A 14,098-nucleotide genomic window follows, 5' to 3' on the forward strand; every position below is an offset into this window, starting at 1 on the left:
TTGTTTTGGATAAAATTGAACAAATCCTCAGGTAATTTATCTAGAAAGGCCTAGAGTTGGGAAGAGAGGTGCAAAGGTGTCTTGGGAGGATGTCTGTTGCCCAAAAGAGGAGGGGACCTTGGTATCCGTAGACTTCATGAATACAACAAGGCCGCCATGCTAAAACATATTAGGCTTCTGTTTTCAAACAAGAAAATTATTATGGTGCAAGTGGGTTCGGTCGGCTTTTAAAAGGTCGACTGGGTGGCCAAAAGCCGACATTGTGTTCATGGGCTTGAAGAAGATCCTCCAACTCGGACTCGCTTTCAAAGCTCTTCTCTGGAGGATTGGGATGGTCGACGGTGTCTCTATGGTTCAATGAGTGGCACCCCGAGGGTCCCTTGAACTTCTATTTTTGGATGTAGCCATTTATGCATTTGGTCTTACTAGGCAGGTGACATGTGGACTGCCCACCATCCATGGCGACAAATCAAGATGATCTTGGATTCTTGGGAGGATCCCCTATCGATCCTTACCCAAAACTCAAATCATTTTATTTGGAAGAGGGCTCCTCTCCTCTTCACGGTAGCTTCCAGCTTGGGAGATTACTAGAAGGAAGAAGAGCTCGGGTCTTCGGCATGTATTCATCACGGAGCAACTCGATTGTTCCAAGGTACCAACTAAACTTTGGCTTATCGCCAACGAAGGAAACTCTACCAAGCTCTATTATTATCTTATGGTAGGATAGATAGTGCCTTATGTAAGAATTATTGTGGCCCATATTATGTGATTTATTATATGGTTTAATAATGATTGAAATGCTATAAATAATATTGGTTATGAAAAGGTACGACTCTAATAAAGCAGCGAAAGGGTATATCGCTTTGATGGAAGGCACCTTTTCAACGAAGCATTATAAAAAGAGTCAGTCCTCTCTCCACCCACATATGAACAACAACAGAGAAAGAACTATTCTCTCCTCCATCAATTGAATACATTAAGGTTTAGTGGGTTAAGGAGAGAAATCGGATTTCTTCATTTGGTTCAAGATCATTGGGTTTTCTACAACGATCATCATCAAGCATAGCGCTATGGATAAAGGTTTGTCTAAATCTATTTGTGAAAATCATGAAGATCAAAGATCATTGATTTGTTATGAATTTCCACATCAAGTTTTATATGATTTGTGTCTAACACCTTATGCCCCTTTTGCAATGAGGTACCCGATTCTATAAACCACTTATTTTTAATGTCGCATCACTACTGGCATCGCCTTCTTTGGGCCGTGAGATGCAACCTCCCATGGCGGAATAGATCATGGGCCGAGAATCTCAATTGGGTCTTCTCCTTTCTTACCGACAAAGACTTCTATAAGTGCATTGCCCGGTTCTCTTTCGGTGCACTTTGCTATTTTATTGGAAAGCATAGGAACAATATCCTCTTTAGAGGAGAGACCTTGGCCATTCCAGCAGTGAAGAATCAGCTCTTCAAAATTGTCGAGAGACAATGCCATCACTTTCAGGTGTGTGGACGATACATTTAGAAATAGGAGGCTGCAACGTAGCTGGGGCATTGATCGATTATCTTCTCTACGGGGACTTTTCTGATCTGTAGGGCCCTAGCTTGTTTGGGTGTTACTTTGATGCTATCCCTGCACCCGGCTTGCTCCTTGGAGTTTTCTTCACTTTTGTCATTGGTGGATTCGGTCTGAGGTTTGGGGGTCTTTCCGGCCCTACGTGGCCTTCTCCTGCCTCTTGTTAGTTCTCCTTTTGCCTATTGGTTTAGGCTGTTCTCTGCTTGTTGCTCCGCTCTTGCAAACTTCTTTGCATCCGGCTCCCTTCCACTCACTCGACTTATTGTCTTGTTTAGTGTAAGTTTGTGGCACCGAATCTTGTGTATTCATTGGTTAAAGTTCAATATATTCTTACCCTTAACAAAAAAAAAACAAAAAAAACAATTTTTGTCTACCATTAATATAAAACGATTTTGTAACGTTTTATACTGTTATTTAGCGGTCATGTAATGACTATATAATAGTCATATAATTGCTTTCTAATGTTTTATTTATTTCTACATAAACTCTTCATTATTTTATAATGGCTATACAATGGTTATTTTCTTCTTCAATTACCAATTTATTCATAATTGTTTCTTAACGGCTCTTTTTTTTTTACCTATATTTTGTTACTACAAACATAATTGAAAAGTGATATTAATATATCAAAACCAAAATATTCATATTTCTCTTTTCCTATCACACATATAACATTATTCTATTGCTTCTAATATATATTATGATATACAGAAGATTGTCTCTTGTATCTTGAAAGGATAACTGCTAAAGCCTTATGCATCGAGTTTCATACTCCGAGGCGCGAATTTATCTTAAGAACAATGCTTGCACGCTTGTATTTATTTTTATCTTCTAATCTTTTTAAATGTATTTTCAATAAATATTATTATTTTCTTGTCATCTAATATTTTCCACAACATTACTGGTTCCTGATTTTCCTGATGACGGTTCCTAGGCTCAGGTTCAAAAGAATGCCTCCGTTTCCGACTGAGACTTACTAGGTAGAGTAAGATCGAAGTCTGAGCGCAAGGAATGACATGGAGACTTACGATTCCTGCATTGAACCAGATCAGAGGTGGCGATCTATTGCTAAACTCGATGAACACGTGCTTTCGCAATGTGGAATAGTACATGAACTCGGAACTAGAGGATCTGGTTCGTGATCTTTGAGACAGCAGGAGTTTGGTACGTGAAACGATCTTCTAAACAAAGCTCGAATCTATGACAAAGCAACCCTCTTCCTCGCGCATGTATAAAGCAATCTCTTCATAATTCTCAAGTGGTAGAAGGTCGCACCATACATATTCAGTGAAAGATACGGGACGCCGGAAGCCTTGCAAACGCAGCCAGTTGATGCCATATATGGAATTATCTTCTTTAGATTAACGAGGATGCTTCATAGGACATGGCAGGCATGCTCGGTTAGACGTCTAGATGCCTTTCGAGGCTCTGTTCGTCCTCTTCAGGCCCAGCACGGTCAAAACGATCCCGAGGTAGTCATAGTGATATGACGACCGGAAGAGCTGCAGCTTGTGATCGTTCCAAGGCGGGAATCTGAACCAGAAGTCGACGAGGAAGCTTCTTCTCACCACTGCTTTTTGGTGGCTGAAGGTGTCGAAGGAGAACTTCCCGTGATATCTGCCCATCCCGCTCTCACCAATTCCACCGAATGGGAGAGTATCGGCTAGATACTGACATATACGCAAATTGAACGAAAAAGTCTCTTCGTTAACATTTCTAAGACCTTACTGAGAAACATTAACGTAGACAACTACAAGCCCCAGCAAAAGATGCTTGATTTTCTCTTTAAAGACCGACAAAAATGCACCAGTAGCTTAGCTATTTGTAGACGTCATATAGGATTTGGAGGTAAACCTGAATGATTGCATCGTTGAATACGATGCTCCCAGACGATGTCTTCGATACCATGCTCCTCCTCAGCGGCTCGTCTTTAGTGAAGACATAGATGGCTAACGGCTTAGGCCTTGAGTTTATGAACTCGATGCTGTCTTCTATCTTGTTCAGCTGTCAAAACAAAAATAACGTCATACCAGATTGCACCAGCGTTGGTATTCAGCTGGCCACTGATTGCTCGACGACCACTTGATTTTTGAAGAAATGGCATAAAACAAATTGATGAATTTCTTTTTTGGGTTTTACGCATCTTACGGTTACAATGGGAAGTAATGGGCCGAAGATTTCATCCATCATGATTGCCGCTTGAAGTGGAGGATCCATCAAGATCGTTGGCTCAATGAACCTGCATATGTACTTAGATAATCACTGCACTTGAAATTGATCATCTGTAGGCAAATTTTTCCCCTCTTTTTTTTTTGGGGGGGGTCGAATTTTCCCTGTACTTATATAGCATCATTAATACACAGTTTCTTCATTCAAAGCCTAACTGAGAGTTCGAGTTGGAGCAGAAAAGGCGATGTGGAAGAGACGGCTTACAGGCTCTCTTCATCCATTGATCCCCCGTAGACGATAGAAGATTTGACCAGAGGATCGAGTAAAAGGCTCCGCAATCTTAAGAAATGATGCTTATTCACGATTCTCGCAACACTTTGCGACTCCTTGGACTTTCCCCAAACATCTTCTTCATCACCACCTTCATCAATTCAACCTGAATAGAACAGGAAAGAATGCAAGGGAGATAACATCAGTATCGCCAAGCAAATAAAACATCGAACACCTAAGAAGGAAATAACAGATCATCATCAGCATCATACCAAAGCGGAACTGAATTTCTTCTCCACTAGGACATAGTCCACTCCAATGCATGCTTGTCCCGCTGAGAAACTAAATTTCGCCCCAAGAACTCTTTGCACAGCCACCTGATAATTAATAGGACAAAAGGAACTGAAAGAGATAACTTGCAAGGTCATTCTGGAATCAAGAAAAGCAAAGTCACCTTTCTGTCGAAAGAGCTGGAGAGAGTGTCTATCACGGCAGGGCATTTTCCACCAAGCTCCAGAGTAACGGGCGTTAGATGCTCCGCTGCTGCCGCTATGACTTTCCGTCCTATCCGGGCACTCCCTACGAATTTCAGAAGCCAGAAAATGCTAAACCATCCATAGGAAGGCTTTGAGTCAAACATGAATATTGGAGGAGAGATTCTTCAAACAAGGGTGTTTTGAACCTGTGAAGAATATTTTGTCCCATTTTTATGCAGAAGTCGTTCTCCGATGCCAGGACCACCTTGAATGACTTTCACAGCTTTGTCGTCTAAATAATAAGGAATAGCATTGGCTAGAAGAGAAGAGCATTCCGGAGCCAACTCTGAAGGTTTCAAAACCACGGCATTGCCTGCAGCTAGCGCTCCTATCAGCGGTTCCAAGGATAGTCCTACAAGCATTAACATATGGCCAAATATCATCAGGAACCGAGACTGATTGATAACCGCGACATATCACCCAGCCGAAAATTAATCAGCCTTCATAAGTTAACCTTCCAAAACTACAATCCTCACCGATTGGAAAGTTCCAGGATGAGATTACCAGCACTAGACCAAGAGGCTCGGGAAGAATCTTCGCAGTAGTGAGTAATGCGATTCTTGGCAGTTTAGCCTATCAATAATATACAAAATCTTAAGAGAATGTTATCATGTTGTATGATCTGCAGTATAATAATAAGCATATTGGTTTGATTATGTCGATGTAATTCAAGAGGAACCTCAGAGCCCGTCGGAATGCTAGGATTAGCTGTTCGAGACTATCATTTATCACCATATATAACTAGCGACATGTTCCGTTCTGTGAATGTTACAAGGAACGCTCTCCAAGTGCACACTCAGCATTCCTCGTGAGCAAAAAAGTGCAAGCCCTCACCTTATTGCCGGACATCCATCTTTTCAAGCCGTCCAATGCATAGTTCACAGACTTTATCAAGCTTCCTATCTGCAGATATAACCGTAAATGGATGGTCATTCCTCAAAATGTCGGTGAACATAACGACGCCTCTAAGGACGAACTCCACAAATGCAAAGCCACGAAGAGAAACCCTAACAAATGTCGAGGGGGCGTAAGCAATTGTTTGCAAACGATACACATAATCTCCACCAAAAACTCAAGCTGTTAGATGCAGCGACACTACATTAGGCCCGCTAAGGGTCCGTTTCCAAGTTTTGTTCCATAAACCCAGATGATACACTAAAAGAACCTGTCACCGTTCTCGTTCGGTAATTTGTCTTGATTATAGTTGAGAATATTTCAGTTTAGGCTACTTTAAGTATCCACTTTGTCACGTATTTAAGTGAACACCATGTGATTACCGACAAATTTATCCCAAATTTTACGTTGATCGAATGCTAACGTGTTCGTCGTCTTCACTCAAATCTTGGGTGCAAATTATCTACTGAATTTGCACTTCTCTCAGTGCCTAAGCTTCGATGATTATCCTATATGTTTGGGACAAGGAGACCGTCCCATTCAACTGGCCAACTAGCACCGAACACACGCAGCGACATACGAAAAAGAGATGATCGTATTCATGCGGGTTATTTCAGGTTTATATCACCTCAGGCACTACATATATTTTCGGAGATTCAGTGCATAAATGAATCCCTCATTAAGAAGGAAGTGCCGCCAATGTAATCCGGGTTCACCTCATCCCTGTAGGCCTCCGGATGCTTGCCCAGGTCCTGATGGAGGGCCCTGAAGATCTCCTCCTCTCTTTCCCTGAGGAGTCGAAGCAACCCTTTGAGCTGTGACTTCCTCCAAGAGGCCTCCATCGTCCTCCCGCTCCTGTAACACTCCCTCATCTCCTCGAGCCTCTCTCCATCTCCTCCAGGGCCTCAGTTTCCTCTTCCATGTCTCTCTCGATGAACTGAGGCCTGTGTGCTGTTCTTCTTGGCTTCTTGGAGGGTCTGTTTATAAATGGAAATGCTACTTACCCTACTGACCGTCTTCAATTTCTCCATCCCAAAAGGGCACGGAAAGGACGAGACGAGAAAAGAAAAAGAAAGCAAGAAAATCCGGGTCGCATCCTGCACCATCTCCGTTCTTCACATGCATGATGTACGTCTGGGCGAAAGAAACGCGAGGAAGGGCGCTGAAGGCGGTCAGAGTAAATTCATGACAAGGACGGCTCGACCCGGTGTGGCACTGTACTTTGCCCGGCCTTGGTGTTCGTGTAGCTTCGTCCATTTCGCGTTGGCCTGTCCGTCCGTCGCTGTCGTCTGATCTTGATGATGGTAGATGTAGGTGCGTATTTAAGGTGGCTCGACTTCCAATCAGATCTTAGTTCGAGAGAGAGACGAGACCGAGACGTGAAAGCGAGCTGCGCTGTGAAGAACCAGTGATTTGCACTAAGTAAAAAGGTTACCAGGCATCATTCGGTCATCCTCGGAGCTTCTAACTCGGCCAAACGGGAGGGTGGCAATCAGAGAAAATGTTAACGAAGCAATTCGACAATGCCACATCAAAGATGTTTAAACAAAAGGAACCTATACACGAGGTGATTGGAACAATCGGGATAGATTCTTTGTATACACAAGTAATCTTAACCTCGATATGTCAATTCATAATTCTGATCTTCAAAATAATGTTTTCTTACCGGTGTTTTAAACAGGGACTGTTGTCCTAATCTTAATAGTAAAAGTAGTGTTTTCCTACTGTCATTTTGAACAGGAACCATCGTACTAACATTGAATGAGGGACTCCATCCAATTCAAGTTTTCCCAAAGGGTCCTAGACAAGCTCTTCACTCTACCGATGCAGCACGCCAACAACTCATAATTCCCATCAGGTGTAAACGAAGACAGGATAGAATTGGACCCCCCTCTCTCTTCCCTAAACAAGCATGGATGGCTGTCCATTGTCCACTGGGATTAAATGGCCGTTGTTGCCCGTACTATGTATTCGCTAACTATGAGGTCCACATCAGAGTTACGAATTACCTAATTTTTTGACCATATCATGTATTTAATGCGGCCGGGTACGAAAATTAAATCCCAAGGGACCGATGTGAATTCGACCCATGAAGTATTTTACGTAACGGTAATACACTCTGAGTGAAGATGCGTTGTCGTTGATTAATGCTTAAGTCGGAAGTACAAGGCGAGAGGTATAAATGAACTCAGGATTGAGTCATGGTTTCAATTGGACAATTGCCTGAAGATCAGATCATCGCATACATGGGAAGAAGTTGTCTTCTTCTTCTTCTTCTTCTTCTTCTCTCTTTATTGGAGATAATCTCTGCGGCTGCTCCTGTGCACACGCACCCTGCACTATTTCCACACTCGATATGGCCAATAATAACTTACCAAGAAAATTTCGATTTTCAAAACACCGATTATGGAACTTACAAGACGCATTAATATGATGTACTGAAAACTATGATTTTCTTTGATTACGAGCTCTCACAATGTTTTTGGACATACATTAACTATAATTACTAGTGATCTTATGTGAACGTAGTCAAAATGTTTTGAAAAGCAAAGCTAGTTCATGAGATGTGATTGTTAGAATTGGTGGCGCAGCGAGCGGATCGAAATTTTGCAATTATATCGGGAGCTATAGAAATCGAAATAAATAAAACGATGAACAATAAAAAACACTAGAAATTTACGTGATTCGGTTTGAATATTGGAATGCGTCCATAGGGAGAGTCAGAAAAATAACTTATTATAAATTAGAGAATTGTAAAATTACAATAACTCATGCACTCATATGTTTCTCAGCTTTATTTTATACCCAATACCCACCGTATATAACAACTCAATCAAATGGACTCAACTCCACACAAACCTCTATGAGCTCACGCCTCTCACTCTCTCTCGAGCTCTTTCCTCTCATTGCTGCCTCGTCCTCAGAAGCTCTCTCCTTTTATCGGTGGAAGGGAAGGAAACAAATCAAAATTGTACTCCAGAAATGTCAACACCGTGCTGATCTTCAAAGCATATGCCTCCATGCAGTTAATGTTGGCCTGTGAGCGTATGACCATCATGCACTGGCACGAGGAGAATAGCTTCTGCTTCCCTCTTCTTTCTTTGTCTATCCACAAAAAGACAAAGAAGTCCACAAAAGTTGACCAGAAGAGAGAGAGAGGATTCGGCGCCTACAAGATAGGCTTCTGAAGCAGCAAATGCTCGCCAGTTTCTATGGGAATGCACGCACATGGCCATGTGCGTGCATTTAATGACGTAGAAAAATTCGGACGGTCAACTCTTCAGAATGTTTGTTAAAAAAACTCTTCAGAATGATTTCATGCTGTCAAATGAGAAGGGTCACAAAAGTCAACCCATGGATCGTGGCCATCATTTCCAACGTGAAGCTGATATCTAGGGCTGGATTCTTTCGGCTCTATCACGCGCCACTTCTCATTAAATGCTCCGTGGACATGCTTTCTTGTTACAATATGTAAATGTTTTGTGTGTATAAATCCAAACTCGAAACATAATTTAACAATAATGATTACATAAATAGTAAAGACATATGACATAACGAATTAATAAGGAAATGTAACACGCTTGATTGATTAATCATGTCAATCATAATGCAATTGATATTTTTTATCATCGCCATCCTTACTCTACCAAGAGAGTGTATGAGACAACTCTATTTTTCCATGGGCAAAACATTGGAACATTAGTCCGTGTTGATGAAACATGAAGAGTGCCGGTAACTATCAAAATCCATTGGTAACAAATTTTCAATTGATAACTTATTTAGCCTGTAATGCACTAGTAAATTACCACCATTCTATGCAAGTAAGCAGTTGTTTGGTTGTTTTAAATTGTCGTCTATTTTAATAATTTACCAATATTTATTTGTGCAACTCATCAACTTGTTTAAGTCACTGATTCTCACAAAAAAATTACAGACTCTTATTTGAGTATACTTACCAATGTTAATTTGATTGTTTGAAAGACTCAACGCGCCCAATTATTTACTAACTTTTATCTATTAAATTTAACAAAGTGTTATAGTTATTAACTTTTATTAAAAAAATTACTAACTTTTATATGAGTCCACTTACAAATAATTATTTAATTGTTTGAAATTACCAACCATTGCAATAATCTATCAACAATTTTTATTTGTTAAATATACCAACTTGTTAAAGTTATAACAAACTCTTACGGGAAATTTGCAACTCTTATTTGAGTCATTACCCTATTTGTTTGATTTTTGAAATAATCAGATGTTCAGTAGTTTACTAATAAATTATCAGTACAACTTATCAACGTGTTAAAGTTAAGGATTTGTCAATATAGCTCTTTTGTCCAATTTTGGTATGAATCGCTGACATGGACGCTAGTTGTATTACATAAAAGTCGACACTTACATGAATATTTTTGTAATTTTTAGAAGAATTTTTCATTCTTTTCTTTTCTTTTTCTTCTTTCCTTAGTTGGATTTGTGGTTAGCAGGGCCCTAATAATGCCCTTGCCAACCACGAGCGAAGGTTGAAGAGGTCGGTTGGCAACCTCATTGGCCTAGAGTTTAAAAAAAAAACAATAAAACAACAAAATATATTAAAAAATTGCTCATGTTAGTGCCAATCATGCCACACAAAATCACCAGCGTCCATGTCAATGATTCTCAGTCAAAAATGATTGACATAACATCATTTGAATATTGTCAAACGATTTAGAATTAAATTGACTAAATTAAAATATTTAGGTCGAATTGGCTGTCGTATAATAGATTTAAAACTTTTCCGGTAATTTTTCTCTTATTTGAGTCCACATATTGACGTTTGTTTCAATTATGTTGAAAATTACCAAAGCTCGTAGAATTTACAAATTTGTGTTCGTTGAAATTACCATTGTGTTAAAGTACTATTATACAAAATTACCAACCGCCTTCAAAATCATCAACAACTTCAACCGTTTACCAACATTTAATTTCGAAACTTAATTTACTAACTTTTACACAAAATCACGAACTATTGTTTAAGTTAGTTACCAACTTTCACATCAATTTTCTTTTTTGTCTGAAATTACATCAACGTTTCAAAAGTGCCAATTGTTTCAATTATCTACTAACATTTATTTGGGAATTTACCATTGTATTAAAGTCACTAACTCTCATGTGAAATTACCAACTTTCTTTGTATTACCAACTACTCCAATGTACCAAGATTTATTTGCAAGCTTAAGATGCCAACATTTATTTTAAATTATCAACTCTTATTTAAATTGGTTACTAACGTTTATTTGATAGCTTTGAAATTACCACCTGCTCGATAATTTACTAATTTATATTGACACAACTTAACCGATAGTCATTGATTGTCAAACGATAAAATCTGCATTGGGTTAATGACTCGGATAGTAGTTAATAATCTATAAAAAGAGTTAGTAACTTAAGTTTAGCAAATAAATGTAAGAAATTATTGGAACGGTTGGTAATTTCAAGCAATCAATTAAACGAGGTAAGTGAACTCAAAAGTTGGTAGTTCCATCAGTAATTTTAATATATTGGTAAGCCGCGAACGAATGTTGGTAAATTATTGAAAATTGGTATCTTCAAAACAATCTTTGCAACTCACTATTTGGTAACAACCAAAAAAAAAAAAAACTCACTATTTGGTAACTTAGTCTATGAAAAGTTGCTACACCCTCAATTTAACGTCGGTAATTTTCCCATGAGAACTAACAACACATTGATAAGTCTAACAAGTAAATGTCCATAAATTATTGAAAGAGTTTATAATTTCAAAACAAGGAGGCAAATATTGGTAAGTGAAATGATCAATTCAATCATACACATTTCAACTATTTAATATAATTTGAAAAATTTTAACTTCAATTTAGTTCTAAATATTTTAACAATTTATCAATATAGTCTAGAATATTTTAATGAGTTGCCAATTCAGTCCTCCCGACCAATTTTGGTCGAAAATTACTGACATGGCTGTTTAGTTAGTGGTATCTTAGGGGCACAACTAGTGTTGACTTGAATAATTTTTTTCTTTTCTTTTTTTGAACTCGACCTAGTTTTGATGAGGGTGTCATCGCCCTTGCCAACCACAGACAATGGCATTGGTCCCTCGCCTAGATTGGGGTGAGGGCAAGGGTCAATTGACAACTTTGCGAGCCTAGAGTTAGCCAAAAAGAAGAAGAAAGAACAAAATTTAAACAAAAAAATTACAAAAATTGTTTACATTAATACTAACTCGTCACATGTCGGTGTTGACTAGACCTCAAGGTAGTGATTTCCTAATAAAATTGGTTGAAATGACTAAATTGGTAAGTCTAAACAAATTTATGACTAAATTAGCAAATTGTCAAAAAATTTATCGCTAAATCAATACAATTAAAGGTTTATATTAAATTGATAAATCATCAAAAGATTTATGATAAAATTGATACAATTTGAAGGTTTGTGACCTAATTGACCATCACGCAATAGATTTAACACTTTTTGGACAATTTTCTCATTTCTAAAGAAAAGTTCAGTAACCTTAACATGAGCTACGTCGGCAATTATTTGGTAATTTAAAAATGAAATAAAATAAATATTAGTGCTTTTATAAAGTATCAATAATTTATCAACAAATTATAGACTAAGGCTCCGTTTGTTTCTTAGAAAATGAATGAATTGAAAAACTTTATCCTAAAAGTGACGGTCTATATTAGTCACGGAAATGAATGAATGAGAAATATTTTCATCGTCCATGAAAATTATTAGGTTAATGAAAATATTTTTCATGGGCTCATTTTTCAAACAATACAAAAGATCATATTTAGAATAATATTTTCCGAATCAATTATTTTCGTGAAATAAACACATCCTAAATAAATTGCCGGTTAATACTTAACTATCAAAATTTACCAATGCTTTTCTTATTTTACTTGCACCAAGCAAGATTTTATGATTTTGACACCAGAATTTTTGTAATAGTTTGAGGACGTGACATAGAATGGAAAACTTAGAATTTCCCATCTCTCTCTCTCTCTCTCTCTCTCTTTGAAACGGACATGAGCAACGAACTTGTCGCCTAACGAACTCGCTCTGGCATCTCTGCATCGAAAGATGGTATGCATCGTTGCTCCCTTCGTCTTCCTGCATTCCACTTGCAGTTTTGCAGCTCGGATCAGAGCTGTCCATGTCTTGCTTCTGCGACTTTCTAGCTTTTCCATTCGCGGGAAGCTTCGTAAATCTCGCATTGCATTCTGCTCTTGATGGACTTTTAAGTTTTGGGTTGAATTCCGTTGGCTGTCGCAAGAAATTGAGCCGAGTGACTGCGGAAATGTGAGATCTCGAGCGAACCTGGACGGAGGAATGAATGTTGATTCGATAATAACAAAATATTTGTTGATCTAGTGCACCATTAAAAAAAATCGTGTCCCTATTAAGGTGATAATAGTGCAAAATTGCAAGAAAAAACGGTTAAGCTAGGCTCTTAATGAAATTCCATAACCATTATTAGTGGTGTATTAAATTGTAGGATATATACACTTGATGGAATCACCAATATAAGTGTGGAGCCTATGAGAATTATTGGCAATAGTCTCTAGAGCATAAACCAAGCACGCATGGCCTATTAGCGCAAAATTGGATTGAATAGTAAAATTTGTGGGAGTGTAATGTAATTAGTGAAAATTATAATTCACAAAAAATTATTAAAATTATTAGTTCATAGAAGTTTCAAACTTCACCAATAATTTCATGAATTATATTTCATTCATTTTAGGGTTGCTTCATAAGCTAACAAGCACAAATTTTGATACATTACTCTCCAATAACCCACAATTATTATATTTTTTATTTTCAAAACTTTTTCAAATATGTGGGGATTGTTGGATATTTTGGTATTTTTGAAAAATTGTAAGCTACTAATTTTTGTAACAATTTTTTACCATTATCAAATTACAACAATTTTTGTGCCATTTAATATAAAACAATTTTGTTACATTTTATAACTGTTATTTAGCGGTCATGTAACAACCGTGTAACAACTATATAACAGTGATATGATGGCTTTCTAACGTTTCATTTATTTCTACATAAACTCTTCATTATTTTATAATAGCTATAGAAGGGTTATTTTCTTATTCAATTACCAATTTATTCATAACTGTTTCTTAACGGCTCTCTTTTTCTTTTACCTATATTTTATTACTATGAACATAATTGAAAAGTGATATCAATAATTTAAAACCAGAATATTCTTATTTCTCTTTTCCTGTCCGGTTACGTATCTATCATTTCCTTGTTTGGTTATACACATAACATCATTTTGTTGCTTCTAATATTCAGCACAAAATAATATAGAAGAAGGTTTGAGAGGATATACAAATCGAGTTTCATACTCCAAAGGGCAAATTTATCTTAAGAACATTGCTTGCACGCCTCTTAACATTTATTTTTATCTTCTAATCTTTTTCAATAAATATATCATTATTTTCATGTCATCTAATATTTTTCAACATCACTGGTTACTGATTTTCCTGATGAGGGTTCCTAGGCTCAGGTTCAAACGGATGTCTCCGTTTCCGACTGAGACTTACTAGGTACAGTAAGATCGAAGTCCGAGCGCAAGGAACGACATGGAGACTTACGATTCCTGCATTGAACCAGATCAGAGGTGTCA

At 37.9% G+C, this 14,098-nt stretch overlaps 1 pseudogene; it reads right to left on the reverse strand.

The window, feature by feature from the left end:
• Positions 1–2,669: 2,669 nt before the first annotated feature.
• Positions 2,670–6,314, reverse strand: LOC120292664 (annotated as a pseudogene).
• Between the last annotated feature and the right edge of the window lie 7,784 nt (positions 6,315–14,098).

This window comes from Eucalyptus grandis, chromosome 1 (assembly GCF_016545825.1).
Source record: "Eucalyptus grandis isolate ANBG69807.140 chromosome 1, ASM1654582v1, whole genome shotgun sequence".
NCBI lineage: Eukaryota > Viridiplantae > Streptophyta > Magnoliopsida > Myrtales > Myrtaceae > Eucalyptus > Eucalyptus grandis.